Here is a 19,572-nt window from a genome sequence, read left to right as displayed (position 1 = left end):
TTATTAAGTGACGTGTATGGCTTTACTGTAAATATGCARACTGTGAGATTGTCACATTGGAATTTAGTTGGTTATTCAAGTAGAAAACAACTGAGTGGGATAGAGAAGACTCCTGGTGGGAAGTAGGTGCACACAGAAACTAAATTAAAGCAGTACAGAAAAAAATTAATCTGCTGTTGGAAGAATTCTCCCCTGAACCAGGCAGACTCCTCACTTGAGCACTGAATGAGCAGACAGAGCAATCACTGTAGCAATGGGTAGTAAAGTGAGTTATCCAGAGCTTCCTTTTGTGTTTCCTTTCCATATCTAAAAGTTGAGATAAAAAAGCTGTCTGCCCAGTGAACCAAAACTTTCAGAGTTCTGGTGCCCAGAAGTGTCTTCTCTCTCTGTAAAGATTTAGGTGTCACCTCTGATATCTGTGCTCAGCACTGCTGCTGAGAAATCAGACTATTGCAGAACTCACAGCCGTGTTCTACCAGGAATTTTCCAGGAAGGAGCTTTCTGAGGCACTGAGCACGACATCCACTCTGCTATGGAGTGAGACTTCAGAAGGTACCTCACAGATGCTCTTTCTAAAATTCACCCTTCACGCTGGCAGTCTGCAGGACCTTCATCATTTCAATGATAACTTTAGTGCTAGACACTTTCATATAAATGTGAATGTTCCAGACAGACAAGGAGAACTCCAACCCCAAAATACTTTTCTTCCCTTSAAAGAGGGTTGTTCTGGTTTTAGTATCTTGAATGTCTGTATACATGATATATGTGTTTAAGTTGGCGTGCATGATTTGGCAGGAGAAGCAAAAAAAAAAAAATAAAAAAACCCAAACTGAAAGTTGAAATACTTTAAGAAATTGTGTATGTGTGTATATGTGTGTGTGTGTGCGCATATAAACAACAGAAACTCCTCAAAGTCTCCCAGAGGTTTTCTGCCTCACAAGAATGAGTTCCAATAATGAAACTTGCTAAAAATTCTGTCTGCAAGGGTGTTAGAAAGCTGAGGAAGGTAATTACATATCCTAATGGTTCTTTTCTCTGTATATGTACCATGCTAAACCTACAGAATGTCACCATTTTATGCAATATTTTTAAATGGGAAGACAGTTCAGAAGGCAGCTGAGGCAGGAAAGACAACAATAAGCAGAAATGTGGAGACAGAGGGAATGTTTCAACACCAAGAAGTTCCTCCTGACRCCCCCATTCAGTGGCAAGGACTCAGCTGGGGGGTGTATTTTAAATAAACTTGGCTATGGTTACATGCTGGGCCAGCAGCCCTGCAGCATCCAGTCTCTGAAGTGCACAACAGATGCACGGATGCTGGTTTGGACAGCACAGCCATGAGATTGTCATCCATGTGACAGCCTTTCCACAACCTTTTACAGCTAAAAGTGAAAYGTCCCAACTGCTGAGAGCTGCTGCACCCACCTGGAACAGGCTAAGGCTTAGATGGGACTGATTTTACATGGCCAAGAGAGGTTCCACATAGCACATGCCTTTACAAAGGCTGCTGAGACACACATMCAGACTCAAAGGCCAAAGCAGCTGCATCCCATTACCAGTTTAATGCTGTTCCTTTATTTTGTCTGTAATTTTCCACCTCCACACTTGCCTTTCCAGGTAGCAGCTCTTACAGCAAACTGCCCKCCGCCAACTTGGAAAAGCAGCCTGGTGGCCTCACGGGGGAGGAATAATAACTGGAGGATTATTATTTAGCCTTTTACTGACAGCTAATCTGAGGAAACACYGAGGAAGAAAAAAACATATTGGATAAACAAGGTTAGTATTTGTGGCGTGAACTGAATGGGGAGCAGGTCACAAGGCAGACTCAGAAGTCTCATACAAATCAGTGAGAAAAAGAGCAAAACACAACAACAGCTTCTGTTAGGAGCGACGACTGCCACTGAGACCCTTGTAATATGGCATTTCCCAGCCAGCTACAAACAAACAGGACACTGGCTTCTAGTAAATAAGGGTTTGTTTTTTCCCAGACAAAAAAAAGTGCCCAACAATAGTGGGACCAGCACTGCTCACGGTTCACAGGAAATGCTCACTGTGTCACCATCAGTCTGAGGGCTGCGTGAGGTCACGAGTTACATGGAAGAAAGATTAAGTCACATGCAGCAGTTTCTATTCAAAACCTCTTTTTGATAAGTTCTATTGGGGGAAAAATAGTTCTTTATAAGCCTAACAATAAGATCTGATATGGGAATAGGATGCTAARGTCCTATTTTCATTTGTTAGAAATCATCACCTAGAGACTTGTTTATACACTTTAAGTAAACACCATACAAATTGCTGAATGAACACAAGAAGCTGTCATGCCTTGCAAATACTTTCTATTCCACAATTGCATCCTTGTATAAAATACTGCTTGCTGCTAAAAATATTTCACATTTATCTGTTTAAAACTGCATTGCTTATACAAGCTGCTTTGTTTAGACTGTATTTTTAAGGAGTGTAGCAAGCAGAACCAATACTTGTCAAAAAGCTGTGAAAAAGTTCGAACTCTGGTATCTGTTTTTCATCATATACATCAAAATTGCAGGAACCACTGGAAACTCAAACAGTTTAGCTTTGGAGGGTCTCTATGAGGAGTAGTGATTTCAGAATAATTTAATAAATGCAGCCAAATATCCACTCTCTTATACTTCAAATAAAAATACAAACTTGCCACACATTTGCGTCTCCCAGAGAAACCGCAAACAAGCTGCCACGTCTGTTTTGACAACTGCATCACCACAAAACTTTGACTGTACATTCTTTGCTTCTAGCTATCTCCCCTCAGATTTTAGGACTTTTAATGGCTTAGAGTGGGAGGTCTGACTGCCAAAGAAACCAATATATTTTGAACCAATGCATTGGAATAGGCCTGACTGGTGTTCTGGACACCACTGAGGTACAGTCAGCACTTTGTACATAGAGTTTGTTGCACCCATAAGAAACCACCTTCTAACTTCTGGATTGAAACAGGAACTCTAACCAATGGGGAAGGGATAWGAAGAAGCACAGTAATTTCTCCTGGTGCCCATTTGCCATGATTTGAGCAGTGAAAGTACAAGCTTTTAAGAAGGAAATAATTTTAAGTACTGCTTGAAATCAGAGTCTGGTAGCACACAAGACAAGAAAGCCTCTAATTTGCACCTCTGTTGCTACAGCATCTTACAGATGTTGAGGTGAGAAGAAATGAAGCCCTATACTGAAGCCTCATTTTTAYGTGAAAATTTTGCTTTTCATTCAATGACTCCTGCCCAGCCTGTATAAGGCACTTGCTGAAGCAGAGTGCTTGTTCAGAAGGCATGCAGAAGAAGAAGCAAACAGCACAACCACAYTGCAGGAAAAATGACCAATACTTGTGRTCACAGGACTCAGTTTAGTTGCAARAGTGCAGGYAGAAGAACTCAGAWCAAAACTGTGAGGTTTTTCATTGCTGCTTAGCTTCCTGCATTAAAATGATTGCCYGGCAAGCTGTCAGGCATCTTGATTTGCTCACTGTCTCAGGAACAACCTACTGCATAAACATAATCTCAGAGCTGAGGCTTCAATCTTCCCACAGGTAAAACTCACATCCTGAAATTCCTCTTGTGCCTGTCGAATCAGAGCTCTTGTGCTTAGCCTGCAACATTCACGAGCTGTCAGCACATTACACATATCTCCCAGGCAGGAGTACGTGCACTCTGCAAGCTGAATATTCTGCTGGAACACAAACATCACCCACTTGCAAGGATCTCTCCTTTCCCTCATCCTCCTCCTGGTYAGCTCTTGTCAGCAGGGATGGCTGCACAAGGGCTGGGGTGCCAGGCTCTCAGCTCCCTCAGCTGCTGTTATTGCCCTGGATAACATAAAGAGCTGCCTCCCCTGTGCAAATAAGAATTTTTTGTGGGACTCAGGACTGGAGGGATAAAGTACAATTCCTCCACTGGATGGAATTATGGGCAGTGAGGGGAGTGATAATCAAGAAAACAAATAATGATAGGAATATTGTAAAGACATAAAAAACATGGTACCGCAAAAGCCCATCCAAGAGCGAAATGCATAAAATTCTTTCCGAAACTGCCAACAGAAGTCAGCTGCAGCCACCCTGGAATGGTCGGGAAAAATCTGGAGGACCAAAGAGACACTTTGCAGGGGAGAGAGCCAGGATGCTGTCTGTCTACCAGGACAGGAACCYGCTTCCTGCATTGCTGTGACATTCACATATTTTACAGCACATTCAGATCTTTACAATGCACATGCATTTCTGCTTTAGGCACTCACATCGTAAGGACAGGATTCTACAAAAAATCTGCATCTACATCAGAGACACAGGAACAAATAATTAATAGGAAAACTAAAATGATGACATTAAGTTAGAGATGCAGGAAAAACTGACATTTCCTTGAAACTTGCTTTCCAAATTTTAAATTTCCTTAGGAGTTGGATGCAAACAAYGCCTCAGTACCGTTAAGACAGACACAGCTTCCAAAAATTTGGAAACTATTTCACACCATGTCTGCACCTAGACTAGAGCCACCCATTTTGAAAGACCAGCTAAACTRGTAATAAAACAAAGCCTTTACTCTTCAACAGCTTCAGCACAGAAATATTAGTGTGGCGTTTCACATACAGAGTTCTGCTTTTAAGCTGCAGAAGAATAATCTCTCCTTCTGGCAAAGCTATTCTGCTTTTTGAAATGCCTCATGCAATAGCATGCCAGCAGCAACCACAGTGGGTTAAATAACACTTCTGGAAAATGGAATTAAGGAAATAAGTGACAGGCCTCTTAAAGGATTTCATCATCCAGCTCTCCCATTTTCTGTCTCCGCTCAATTATTGCTTCTCAGCCTCCTACAACTGTCCTCCTCATATTTGGCAACTGTGGGAGTCGTCAGTGTTTCATTAAGCTCTGCTGCTACACGGCTGTTCTGCCAAAGTTGTAGAAAGGTTTATGTGGCTTTCCTGACAATTTCTGCTTTATAACCCATTTTTATGGTGCTGTGTCAGGAAAGAGAAGCGTATGTTAAGAGAAGTGAGCCAAAGGTATGTGTGGAAGAGGGAGAGGGGAAGCAAAAGCCTGGGAACAGCTGAGGTTTGAGGCATCAGAGTGAGAACACATGCGCTGATCTGCAGGCAGGCAAATGTGATTTTCCTTTTAGCATGATCACAAATGCTGTCAAGCAAAGTTTTTAAAGCCTCCATTATTTATTTTAAAGTCTGTAACCCTCCTACTAACCTACTTCCACAGGGGTAACCTATGGTAATTCAGGTAGAAGATTATTTCAGGCTTACTGCCCTTATAACAATCCAGTTTTCTACTTCCTTACCCAGTATTTGCATATATGTCTGTTTTTTGATTTATTTGCTAGTCCTGCTGCTGCTGAGGAGGAGGAATCAAAAGCAATGCATATGACGTGCCCTGCTCAAGGAAAGACCAAAGAATCAACTGCTGTTGTAGATTTTTTTTTTACTATAGCTAATTAGCAATTCCTACAGGTTCCACAGAATTATATCCTTATCAAACCCACAGCATTTATTTCTGCCAGGGTACGGTGTAAAGTGCCAGTTTTATTAAAGCCAGAAGCTGAACCTTTTATTCTCTGACTCTGAAAGTACCAAACAAGCTTTCCCTACACTGCAGCAGGTAAATAAACTGCAGAGAGAGCATGGAAACACAACGTTGCAAGGGTTCTGATCTACTGCTGAAGCTGATTCTCTCAACTTTTCTAGATTATCTGAGACATCCTTTTTGGCTCTTGGGAAACTTGCTTTTAACTTTTCTTCCTCTCTCACTTATTAACCAATATTTAGAAATMTATCACTTTGACACTAATAAGAAATTTGCATCACAGCATTTAATGAGCTGAAATGGAATATAGATTAAATCTGATGCAACTTCAAGTGTGCTGAACCAGCACTAATTTAAAAAAATTCTTTTTAGCCACCACTGTAGAGCAGCTTTGAGGGTATAATAGAGTAAAAAAATGAAAACATTTTTCACTGCCCCAGAAAACACAGGTTGTGTTCTGCATCATAGAACCACCCAAGGCTGACTTGRCAATGTCAGGGTATTTATTCCCAGCCTGTCTCCTGTTGCTGGCCAGTTAAACAAGCTCCACATACAGAGGACTCAAAGGTCACACACACAACATCAGCATCCATTTCCCATCATCCCTAAGTGTCTAAATGTATGCAGAATGTATGAATGCAGCAATCAATAAGCTGTTTCACCACACTGATCCTTCCCTCGCCCTTATGGGATGTAATTAAAAGGCATCAGCTGTACGTGATGCCCCACTTRGGCTCGGTGCATTACGTAACGCTGCAGCACTTCCCGCTCCTCTGGCTGCAAGATTACACATCAATTACTGTGACATGTGTTGCCCGAAGAGATGCAGCATCCCAGTTTATCCAAAGCTCAATAGGGTTTTTCGTCACCGCTTCTAGAATATCGACAAATTAATAAACAAAGGACTTTGGCTCGAATTCCTTGAAAATTCCCGAACCCAAGAGGTTCTTATACATACAACAGAAAATCTTTTCAGCAACCTGTACTGTTAATCAACAGTGGAGCTTTTGTTGCAGTGATTAACACATTAATACCCTGGAATATGACCATCTACTTACATGGCTGAGTCAAATCCTAACCAAAAACGGATGTTAACCCCTAGTTTTAACTCCAAATAGAGTCAAATCGGAACTGCTAACTCTGGGTATTGAACTCAGATTGAACCAATCCTCTCACCCCCTAAAAATATCTGGTCAACAAACAACTTTTTACCTTAAGAATAAATTTTTCATTTAAATCATACTGTCTTAAGGGGGACCTATTCAATATGAGGCTGCCCAGCAGCACCAGGAGGCAGCAGCAGGTGCAGCYTGAGCCCTCCTTGCTCTGGTCCTGTTCTGCTCTGCAGAACAAGGAGTTTGTGCCCAAAGGAAGTTTTGACTACCATTCCACATTGCTCTACCCAGACCTCATGGGGAGGTGAAAGCCTGATTGACATAACTAAGCAAGGACAATGTGAAGAGTAGGACATCCCAAATGTTATGGGACTTGCTCATGGTCAAGACTTTTAAACCACCATTGCAGCAAACACTGGGCTAGAAGGCATCACTGAGATATTAATTCATATTCACTGAAGTTGACCCCTGATGTGTCCATTCCACCCCTGTAACTCCCAAGCCCAGGGAATCATAAATGGTCTGGTTCACCCTGCCAAAAATATGACTGGCATATACATGGTCCAGCAAGGCATCTGCTCAGTGTATCCAGGAACTGAACTTGAAAAAGGAAGGCAAGCAGACTTGAGGGTAGCCAAAAAAGTTTTTTTTTTGTTAAGCAGGCAGCCAGACGGAGTCCAGTCAGCACAATATTTGTGCCCTTGAATTGCAAGCAGCAAAGGAAACAGTTTATTTCCAGCCTCAAGAGTAAAATACAAGGAGCTTGTCTCTACACATCGATAAAAATCATYTTCTCCTTCCCCAATTTTTAGACTTGACTATATGCTTGGAAGCCACGTGAAAACAGTGACTCAAGGAGGTGTTTTTTGGACTGTGTACCCCTGCAGACACCATCTGAGAACCTTTTTCTTTCTGGGGATTAGTGACCAGACAGTTATCTTTACATTTMAGCTGGGATCATATTTTCATAGTCCTTTTAAGGCTCAGTAGGTGGTGCAGGCAGCTCCTTCTATAATTACCCTGGYTGACGAAATAGAAGAAATGTAGTACCTAATAAATATTATAGCTACCCAACATACACTTCATATTCCAAAAGCCATTTTCCCTGCAAACTGCCAGAGGGCAAAAAAGCTGAATTGATCCTACCTACACTCCTTAGGCCATTGATGTCTCAAAGTGATTTACTTCCCTTTTCAACACTCAAAGCCTCCCAAAAAGGGACCATTCCCATGACAGGCTTACAAAAAGTGTATTGTTAATTGTTACCACACTGAAAAATCAACCTTTTGGCCTTTCTAAAAGCTTTTGGACCACAGGTTTGTTTATGAAGGAATAAACACTCTGCCTGGGATCATTTTGGTCACAACTGTGCTACTGGGAAGCTCTATCAGAAAGGCAGCAGAGAGTGGCAACACAGCATTTGCTTTTMAACTGTTTGCTGTTTTAAAAGTATTGCTGAATTATATGAGTGAATACATACAGGAACGTGCTGATTCTTCTAAGTCATTATTCATTGTCTGCTTTAAAAAAAAAAACCCAAACAGGCAAATTTTGCAAATAACCCATCCTAAGCTTCTAAAGAGAAACTGCATTCTTCTACGCAGTTGCCTTTATTGAGGTTAATTCCTCATGTGGCTATATCAAGCGGAACAGAAATCCTATTAGTGCTTTCCCTGTTTGCTGCAACAAATGAACAGCATGTTGGGAGTTTGCAGGCACAGTTTTTCACGTACATTGCTCCAGGAAAAACAGTGCAGCTCATCAGTGGTTGTWACAATCTCTAGATGTATGAATAAGCATTATGAGACAGAGTTTTAATCAACTGAGGGTTTTCCCCACCAAAAAAAAATGTGGTTTTTCTCTATAGCTATTCATGCCAYCAACACCTGCATTGTGGTAAAGCATTATAGAAAACCACCTCCTCAGATGAAATTTTGGGGCTGATTAAWGACAGTATTGGTATTTATGGAGCCTGCCTCAAACTTTCCTGCACTTGCATGTTTTAGCTTGAACATTAACTTACATGAACCACGTTCTATACATGTACAGGGGAGATTTAAAAGCAGAACTGCTTTCACACTGAAGTCTTCTAAATTCTAGTTAATAAAACCCTTGATCTTAGTATTCTGAGCTTGCAGGGTCATACTACAGAGCTGCTCTCATAGGAAATTTTGGTAACTAGAGCAGAGTCTCAGRCATCACTCCAAATAACTCACTCACTGTGTCCCAGAGAAGTGGCTCCCCACCCTCATTGAGCTGTTTAAAAATTACACAACTGCATTTCTAYGTGAAGGACAGTGAGATCCATGGAGTCACTTTGCACCAAATAAATGGAATGGATAGTCTGGAATAAAATGTAATAATACGAGATGAAAAGGCTTCTAACTGCAGATCCTTAAATGTGGTCTTTACTCACATGTATTACGTTTCACAATCAGTGAAGCTACACATGGAAGGATAAATTTTCCAACAAAACCTRAAGTTAAACAAGCAGAGCACACCAGCAAATAAGACAGCAAACATTTCCTTTCCAAATGTGCAAATTATGAGAGTTACGCCCTATTGGGGATGAAGCAGAACAGAACTCTSTTCTAACAACCAGAGAAGTATTTTTATTATATTGTGAAAAGAAATTTTCCTTTATATCACTCTGGATGTAATATTCTTGTAATTTGAACTTATAAAAGAATGGAACAAATGATATATTATATATACAAGTATATGATGTATTATTTTATATGTTATATATGTTACATATTATATATACATATATACAAGTTATACATATATTACAGTTGTAGCAACACAGCATTATTCGGTCATCCAACAAAGAACCTGAATAATTTTAAAGATTGAAACCTAAATAACTTGCAAGTTTTGGCAGTCCTTTTGTACCTGATAAAGTTGTACCAAACTTCTCTCCTGAAGGTTACAGCTTAAAAACATTTGAAAACTTATTTTAAACACATTTGCCACATCAACCGGGTAGGAATACACGATGTAGAAAAATAACCTTCCTCTCCATTTATCTCTATAACCTCTGGCACACACTGTCTGCTCTCCAAACCAACGGAGTCCCTGGCACAAAATTTATGACGCRTGACTTTGACTACCTCAGAGAAGGGGGAGCACTTGTTAGACTATTGCTTAATTAAATTACAGAGAAAGAACTACTCTCAGCCTTTTAACTGATTACATAATCTTATTTTCTCATGCCAACCCCAAATATCCTGAAAGTTCCCCCATGCACTTCTTGAGCTTTTCCACTGTTACACATTGAGTCTTGGGGGACCCAGTGCGTCACTGGGGAAGGGGTGTCAACACTGCTGCTCACCACAGGTCTAGCCATGATCTCTGAAATGTCAGCCAGTTTGGGTTTGAAAACTGTGTTTCTTGCATACTTCTACTTGTTGTAAAGAAAAGAATTTAACTTCAAGTTTCATTTCAGACARATGACAAGTTTCCTTCTGCTCTTATTGAAGGTCAGTATTAAGCAAACATCATTAGATTTGTGTTAGAAGGTAGGTCTAGATTAGGTATGAGGAAGAAATTCCTCCCTATGAGGCCCTGGCAGAGGTTTCTCAGGGAAGCTGTGGATGTCCCATCCCTGGAAGTGTTCAAGGCCAGGTTGGATGGGGCCTGGAGCAACCTAGGATAGGGGAAAGTTCCCTGCCCATGGCAGGGRGGTAGAATGAGATGGTCTTGAAGGTTCCTTCCAGCACTGAAAGTCCAGAGTACTTACTTTTTCAAAAACAGTAAATATAGTGCAAAACCACTACAGAGGTGATAAACTGACACAAAAATCTACCAACCAAAACTTAAGTTTTACAGAATAATGATTTAAGGGGAGGAAAAAAGAGCAGAGCACAGTGCATCTGTTCTTCCTTTCTGCTGCAGCTTGGAAGAAAACATCAGATCAGATATTTCAGTGACATCCAMTCGCTGCATAAATTGTTTAAATTGCAGCTGGGTATGATAAACAATCATTTCGAAGTCACCTGATGCAATCCATATAAGACAGCAGGTATGCCTGCAATGACTCTTCCTTGCCAGGAAATGTCTGGCTTGGTAGGACACTGACACTGACTTTCCAAATCAGGCAAAGAAAACATAGTGAATACCACAACTGTCTCCACTACAACTAATTAACCCCAGTAAACAATCATTTATCTGAATACCCGAGGCACTTTAGTTTAGATTGGTGAAGATCTCTCCCAGAGTGCCCAAGTTTAAATACTAATTTTAGAATATGGAATTTAGTATTTATTTTCCTGCCACCTAAATGAACTCTGAAGGGCATGAACTTGATCTCTATTCTCCAAAGAAATACTTTGATTTCCAGAAACGTCTAGATATAACATTTATAAGAGGTATTACAACACTTCCAGACCAAGAGCTCATTTGAAGCCAGCAAGATATTTTGGATTGTCCTGGGGGAAGAAGTTCAATTCTGATAGACTGAATTATTGGAAGACCATTGTTTACAGAGCAGCACAACTGATAAAAACAGGAAATTTGTGTTTTTATATAGCCAATACAGAGAACACAGAGAGAATGATCCAGCTCAGTTTATCACTTGAGACAAAAGAACAGACATTGGGATTCAGGGGAGGAGAGAAATTCAGGGTGAATATAATCTGACCAGAAATTATACAAAATTTATTGGCATAGTAAGAGTGATTGCACTGCCTCACGGTGAGACACTTGCCAAAGACAAAGCTGATACCAAGGACAGAACGAGGCCTCTGTAAGGATTGAGCCTTTCTGTTATCTTTTGCTATATCAGCAGCTCCATGGGGAAAAGTATTCTTGCTCTGGAAGTGTGTTAAGGCTTTTCTGAGCTGAGTGTAGAAACTCTGCCCTCACAGGAGCACTCCCAAAAGCCTGGAGAGATAGCACCCAACTTTGCTGCAGAAAACTGTGATTCAGCAGACACCATTGCCTATAAATAATAGAAACTCAGATTTAAATATTTCAGTTTACATGCCCTGCATCTACTACACTGAAAAAAAAAAAAAAAAATCACTGAGGCTCCAACACAGATCACCAAATGTTCACATAGAATTGGGTTTATCTAGTTATACAAAAATCTGCATCCGTGTTGCTTTGTACCCAGTTACTCAAGACTTCAAGGAGAGGAAGATATTTAATGGAGTGACATGAGCTATAGGGGATTTATCCAAAGCAATATAGATTTAACCATAACATGGATTTTCCCTGTTTAGTTAAATAGCCTTGTATTAAATATCATTAAACTGAAGCAGTAACACAAAACATTTTCAATAATTTCTTGCAAAAGAGCCTGTAGAAAGTATATTTGAAACGTCTTTAACTGCTGTTTGGTGAAAAGAGGATGATTAAATGGGGTCCCACAGGGGCATCACAACAGCAAGACTCTTGCAACAAACATACAGGAGACTGAGGCGAACAAAGCTCAAGAGGCTGCAGCTCTGACAATCCTTTATTAAAGCATTACATGAGTTGGCAAGAGGCTGCTGACATTCTTTTCATTTCCAAAGTGGATTTAATTCTATTTCCTTGAAAAGTAAGACTCCTGTTCACTAAGGAGTTCGCTATTCCCTTTTCATAACCTGTCTCACAGTCCACATTCAACAGAAATCCACTGATGTGAGCCATGGGGTTGCCAGTTCCAATGCTGGGTATCCAAATCTCAGTTTTGCATCTGCAAGTCTCTGCCACCAGAACCCCATCCAAGAGCTGAAAGGTTTCTTTTTACAGCAAAGGACAGGCAATTGCCTGCTGGAAAATTGCCCTGGTGGCAATTACTTTGTAATAAAGAGCATGGAAGCACTATTGTGTTTCACCTGTTATCGCTATGGCAAAATTACCTCTCGGTCAGAATAGAAAAAACTCATGAGAGAAAAAACTCATGCATGTGCATTCAAGGCTTCTCCTGAAATCTTGCTCAAGATGAGGGTGTTTAGACAGAGGTATAAAGAGATGTTGGGCATGTGGGTGGAAAGCAGATTAAGGGGAAGGGTTTAGGCTAAGAAAGGTTGAATAAATGCATGTTTAAAACTCAATTTTGGCACATTTCCAGGAGGCCAAAGTCTGCCCCTTCTTCTCTCATCTTTTCCCCACCWCTCACAGGAAATCTTAGCAAAAATTCAGACATCCTGCAGTTACTTTACTCTAGAACTGCCCTTGAAAGCAGCAGAAAGGCTTGCCTTGAGTCTCACAAGGTACATCTGGTATGTGTGAGAGTAAAGAATTCCAAGTCAGTTTAGTGACCCAATGATGAGAGAGATGTAAAAACGATGTTTACAATAGACTAAAAAAAAAAATTTAAGCTATTGGCTGATATGAAAATTAAAATAGAAAAAAAAAAGCTTTAATTTTATATGGTCTGATACCCAGTTCACCACAATTAGCTTGTAGCAGCATTATTAATTAGTCATTATTTCTGCTGCTTCACTACATTTTCTTGGGGCAGRAGAACAGGAATTTGGGAATGAAGGGGGATATAGATGTCCAAGTATACCTAAGTCACGTCAAACAGTTTAGCCTCTCCTAACCTTTGGCTATTCCAGATAAAAAGGAGGCAGCACACTGGACAGGAAATATCTACTAGTAGGAAGAAGCAGCTATATAAGGATAGAGATGTGCATTTCCTTCTTAAAGAGCGATTATTTTTGGAGGCCTCAAACTCTTCTAACAAATCACAGACTAAAATGTCTATTGCTGCAGAAAAAAAAAGGATTTGAAGAGCTGAAGAAATGATTGAAGAGGTGAMAACGGAATAAAAAATTGCTTTTAAATCTCCATCTTTCACTGATAGTCTGCATTTTTATACAGTTTGCTTTGCACCGCACTGTGTTGCTTCTCTCAGTCCACAGTTCTTAGACCTATTCACATATTTCTTGTGTCATGTGTTGGTCACTAATCTCAGACTACACATTTCTTAAAATGAAAACTTCTGAGGATCCAAAGAGTGTTCACTCACAGTTCTTACTGTGAACAGTCTTTATGCTGGGGGGAAAAAACCTTCCACATTAACATTCCCACAGTACACAATTAAAAGATCAAGGACTTGTGTTAAAGATGTGGAATGGTAAAAGGCAGCACCATAGAAAGCATGAATCTTACTTTAGAGGTAGCCTCTCCACCAGACCTTATTCAGGCAAAAAAAGAGAAAAAAAATTAAAAAGGAAACAAGTTACCTACTGCTAAGTAATAGGAAATGTATTTCATGCTATGGGTGAAGCCTCTGAAGCCATTTGCACAAAACTTCCCTCTCTCAGCAAGGCTTTTCATCCAAAATCCCACAGTCTGTAGGACTCTAGAGCCAGCAGAAATCCTCACATTACCCAGGTGAAAATCTGTTGGTGTTATCCCTGGTACCCCTGAAAGTCACATTTATTGTTACTTAAAGAAAACCAGAACATTGATATAAAAAAAGCTGTAAGGAACAGCTACTGCACAACTGCCAAACCACACAGCATTTGCCTTGATATGAAAATAAAAGTATCTGCTCTGTGACTGCCCCCAGGATTAAAAACTTTAATAGTTTCATTGCATCTTTCTTTTTAAAAGGCTTTAAATATATCTCTAGCCCACGCTTCAACTAAGGGCTATCTGTGTTCAAAATCTGCACTGCTATTGCTTTGAGGTCAAAAGATATTTTATGTAAGAGTGATACATGATATGAAAGCCTGACTTGTTAGTTAAAAAAAAAAAAAGTACAGTAAAATTAGTCTTACACAACCCCTTAGTGGGCATAAAATTAGTCAATAAGTAAAAAATGATGGGTGGGGAGGTTTTATAGAGCAATTAACATGTGCCTCAGGCACAATATTTGCTGTCTTATACATTCCACCACATGAGATGTGAATACAAACTTAACATGATMTTACAGACTAACTCTAAAGCTAACAAGGCTGAAAGAAGGATTTAATTGTTTATTATTCCCGGTTTTCTGGATCCACTGTATATTCAAGTCTTGCCCCTGGRTTAGCTGTGTTACAGTCCTCTCCTGGGACAGGTCAGCTCTCAAGCCATTAATTCTTCCAAGAAGGAATTCAGATCCTGCAATTCACTCACTGCATCAAATGCAGCCATGCCTGAGAGCGCAGATGCAGCTAGATCAAACAGGAATTTAACTTTGGGAGTCAAAGGACAGGTTATAGCAACTCAGTTTCTTTCTGGTAAAAGAAGCTAATGTAGGCCACAGCTGAAATGGAAGATGCAGCTTTGCAGAAAGACAGTTAAAAATACATAACCTTAATGTAACCTCTGGAAGAGATGAGGAATAAACTCAACTACTTGAGCTRAGCTGAAATAGAGTCAGGGCTGCTTTGTGTTGAAGAGCTTCCTCCATCTGCAAGAGGCTTTCCAGCCACTCAGCCCTTTTTCACTTGAATTATAGGCAGCCTCGAACAGCCCATCCAACCCTTTCCTCCCTTCTTCCCCAGCAGATCTTTCAGGTTTTTAGATTTCCTTTGATCTCAGGGTTAGCCTTAGGAAGACTATCCGCTTCCACGCTGAATTGAGTCAGCAATTGATACCTTAATTCCTTTGAAGAAACAGACCTAGAAGCCAATTCATCTGTAACATTTCATGCTTGGTTTCTAAATACATCTCCATAATCTGCCTTTACCTACAAGCATTCTTCTCAGGCAGGTATCAACACTGCAATTCAATGGGGAGAGTCACTACTTCACACTAAAAGAGTTCACTGGAATATTGAATCTCTTCAGCATAATGAGTTCTCAGCTACCACAGAGATTTCTCAGAATCAGCAGTTTGAATTATTGCTTAACACACTTTTTCCATACTGGCAATTTCACATGAACTAAATTTCAAGACCCTTTAAGCATGGTCTGCTAAGCTTAAGGATGGATGAATTTTGAATGTTAGATAATTACTCTTTTTATRAGATATTTTATCTAAATGCTTTAGCTGTAAAATAACACCCCAAACCCCTGAACAGATTTCCTACATCTATGAGACATAAGCAACGACAGCATTTTGCTGATTTGAAAGGATCTAATGAGAGAAATTATTTTTGTTTGGAAAATAAATTATCTATGTTATTCCTCTCTGGATAGTTCAGTCTTGCTTTTTAGTAAAATCTCATAATTAGCAGTGAAATACTCCATTTCCAGAAATTCGATTCTTCAGTGTTGTTGCCCAAAAACAACACCGAGARTTAAGCTTAAAATGACCAGATTCAATATTTAATGCTAGACTTGCCAATGAACCCATTAACTCTCACAGTAAAACAAAGTGATGCCATCACAGAGAGGCACTCAGATATGAAATGCATAAAAACCAGTTATTCGTATGTACCACACCAGACAAACATCCCTAAATTTAAGTGACATTATAAAGGTAAGCAGCACATGTAAACTCATTTTCCTTATGTTTCCTTATGAAACTATGTAAATGAACATAGGTTCTTTTTAAAAACACTGGTATAATAAGTTTAATTTATGCAGGGGAACGAGGAACAGCTCTGGTGCTGACAGTCACTTCTGTGYCTATTAACTATTCATAAAACACTCAATAGCATTGAAAGAGCCTTTGAAGGAACAGTAAAGGCTTGGCAAAGCTTTCATCATATTAAATATAAAACGTGAAAGTTCATGTTTACAGCTACCACTACTCATTAGTCAGACACTGAGTTTTTCATACTGAAAGCAGCAGCCACCCCAAGTCACAAAACAGAGATTTTTTTTTTCTTTGTCCTTATCCAACAGGCACATGGATCCCACCTTTCAGAAGAACTAAAATGGATTTACAGCTTGCATTAAAACCAAAACTTTGTGTGAATTAAAATTGAAATAATCTGAAACTACCAAGCTATGGATTTATTAATGGTTTGAAGTGTTACTGACAGAAGTCAGGTATTGTRATTTCATTGAACAAGTTTCTTCAAAACCAGATTCTGCAAGTTTACACCACACCAGTCTTCAGTTTCTCCTTTTGCTTTTATTCAAGTAAAATCCTGTGCAAAATGATTTTACCATATAGCCAAATCTTCCATGAACTTATGAACTGGAAGTAATTTTAGAGATTTAATCCTTAGAAGCCAAGTTTAATGATGGAAGAAAATACACGGTCATTTATAAACAATAGCAGGGATTTTAATTCCCTCTCACAGATAAGCGGCATTAAGTACCAGATGTTTCAGAAGACAAAGGCCTCATCCTGCTCCTATGGAATTTGTAATAGCTTATGTGCAGGAGAATCAAACAGCAGTGTTAATAGTCAAGGATAACCCAAATCACCCAGTTTSTCAAAACCCTTGGGCTGATGAACAAGTAAAACTCCAGTTCTGAAGGTGCTGGAAGCTTATTTTCTGGTAAAATTTAATGCTGGCTGGGAGAAACTGCTYATTGAACAAGTCTCAAAAAGGTTAATGGAGATTTTTAGAGATTATAACTTCTGAAAATGGCAACTAATACAATTTCATCTGGACTCACACGGGAATGCTCATATTTGGCATTTTTTTACATTGCTTAAATTCTTCTTAACAAGTTCACAGCTTCATTTCGAATTCTTAAGCTGCAGATACTAAGAAACCAAAGAGCAAGCTGGAATTAAAAAAAACATGTAATATATATTTGGCTTGTATTTGTTGCTAAGCTACTAAAGCCCAGTTATGACTATGAGGCTGTTACAGATTTGTAGCTGCATTTCTGACACAGCAATGTAACATCAATTATAGCAACAAAGACAACAATCAAAGTCAGAAACCAGAACTTATTTCAGTAGGGGTGCAGTAACTCAGGCGCTTCAGCACCTTTCCAATTCACAATTTCCATTGATTCAAGCAGCTTTCACTGATGCTTTCACTTCTCTTGTTAAGATTTCAGAACTCCAGGAAATTCAAACACAGTGAGTTCAACCACCACTGAACTGGAAAGGGACCATCCAAGTGACCATCTCCTTCAGYTGATAAAATCTTGTGGGTTACAGAACAAGTAGGACAGGTTGGTCATCTGTCAAATCATAACTACACCAGGGTACTCCAACTGCAAGTCAAATACTTGCATGCAGAAAGTGTGTAACACCCTATTAATGTGCCTAAGGTTTTTATGGTGGTGTCTGATAAGAATCTCAGATTAGTTCAGTGATCAAAGTTTTTTGATGCACAGAAAAGTACAAACACACACTTTAATGTTTAATTGTTAATATTCAACACACTTTGTGAAGAATCATCTTTTTTTGGATACCCAAAAGGCTTCTTGTTCTACAGTGTATTATAAGCAAAACTGGTTGAGTCACCACACTTCCCCAGGTGCCAATTCTCAAATATAGTTTCTCAAGCCAATTTAATCTCACAGAAACTGATCTTTGCTTTTWCCAGAACAAGAAGCAAAGGGAATATTACAGCAGTTCGACAGCTATATTGCAACCCCCTCCAGTGAGGAATAAATATAGCTCATGCTGAGGCAGACAGATGTTGAGGTTGATAAAGGTAAACAGAACCATGTAAGAGGTAATTAACAAAGAGGCCAGATAAGTCACCCGTGAATAACTTAACCCTTCAGTGAATCCAACATTGTTTTTAGCCCTGCTGAGGGCACAGGAGCCAAGCAGAAATATTTCAATTAGCTCCAAAGCACTCCCATTTGCAACTGCTACCTCAATTTCTTATTTGTGGCAGGGAACATCATGGCTGCATCCCCACAGAATCTGGCATCACTTYGTCGATTTGCAGCTTTTCTAGAAGAGCCCTCTTCTTCCCCTCCCCCAAATCCCAGTGTTATTTTGATCACTGGGGTTAGGGAAGGAAGGGAAGAGATATTTCTCAATTATCTGGAGGAAACAGCTAGAAAAGCTCACAAAAGAAAAGTAAACTGGAAGACCAGTCAGTCATTAAGAGGATGGTTTATTTATACTGTCTGACCTTACCCTATGGTAAGGTAAAGTCAGCTTAGCCACCCATACATTTTAATCATCCAAGTGCCAGCACAAACAAAGCAAACAAAAATGTACAGGTCACTTACAAAACCTGGGATCTTCTCCATGCAAAGCAGGATTCAAGTTTTTGACTTTATGGCAGGCAATTACTGAAACAATGCTGCCAAGTACAAGGGACTGAAGTCTTTAAACCTCAACTTAGCGAAAAGACAAAACCTCAAGACRAGTCATGAACATTACAAACATTCCTAGATGAAGCTGCATGTGTTTTATTTAGCAAGTCAGGTTGATCAGAAAATCTTTTTTGGAGCTTTTTAGAATTTGTTTTAACTATGCAAACAATAGACCTGTGAAGGYCATCTGATAAACTTTGAAACTTAAAATTTTCATGAAAACATGGAGGCTTAATTCATCAGCATCTCCCAWRGCACTAACTGCACTGATTATTCACTCCATTCATTCAAAATAAACCAACTAGCAATTTCATATGCAGGAAGACTCCATGAAAGGATCTGTACATTACATGCCCACAAGTGGAATCTAAAATGCATTTTTCGCACATCTAAAAACCCATATGTTTTATTCAAGATGCTAACATGGAAATTTTTAAGTATTGTTGTAAATAGTATTAACTGAAYATTATTTTTTAGTTGGTTGAGTCCTYCTGTTTGGCCACAGATGAGGAAGCTGTAAKGCACACCTGCACAGGTAAGCCAAAGCAAATATAAACAATATATAGACAATTATACAGTGTACATACATGGTTGGTTTATTCCCCACTCATTTCCATTYAGTGTTGTGTAATATTTTCTGATATCTGATTGACAACACAAATTTCTGTATTTGACAAAGGTAATACCAGATACTCTTACAACTATGAACAATTTATTTGAAACCTAATGACAATGCTCACCATAAAATTTAACACTGACTACCCTTATTCTAAACTCCATCACTCCTCCCATTATCATCTAAGGCTATTGGTAGCATGGTTTATTTGTGTGTATTCATGTGCTATAAATTGCA

General features: G+C 39.4%; 1 protein-coding gene across 1 annotated transcript in view; it reads right to left on the bottom strand.

The window, feature by feature from the left end:
• Nucleotides 1-19,572, bottom strand: part of SLC45A4 (solute carrier family 45 member 4) — a 61,120-nt gene that overhangs the window by 14,241 nt on the left and 27,307 nt on the right. The gene's annotated exons all lie outside the window — the stretch shown is intronic.

The sequence above is a fragment of the Malurus melanocephalus genome, unplaced genomic scaffold, assembly GCF_030028575.1.
Source record: "Malurus melanocephalus ecotype Western Australia unplaced genomic scaffold, MMel_1.1 scaffold_104, whole genome shotgun sequence".
Classification (NCBI taxonomy): domain Eukaryota; kingdom Metazoa; phylum Chordata; class Aves; order Passeriformes; family Maluridae; genus Malurus; species Malurus melanocephalus.
The sequence above is the reverse complement of the archived record's forward strand: the minus strand, read 5'-3'. Positions and strand labels throughout refer to the sequence as shown.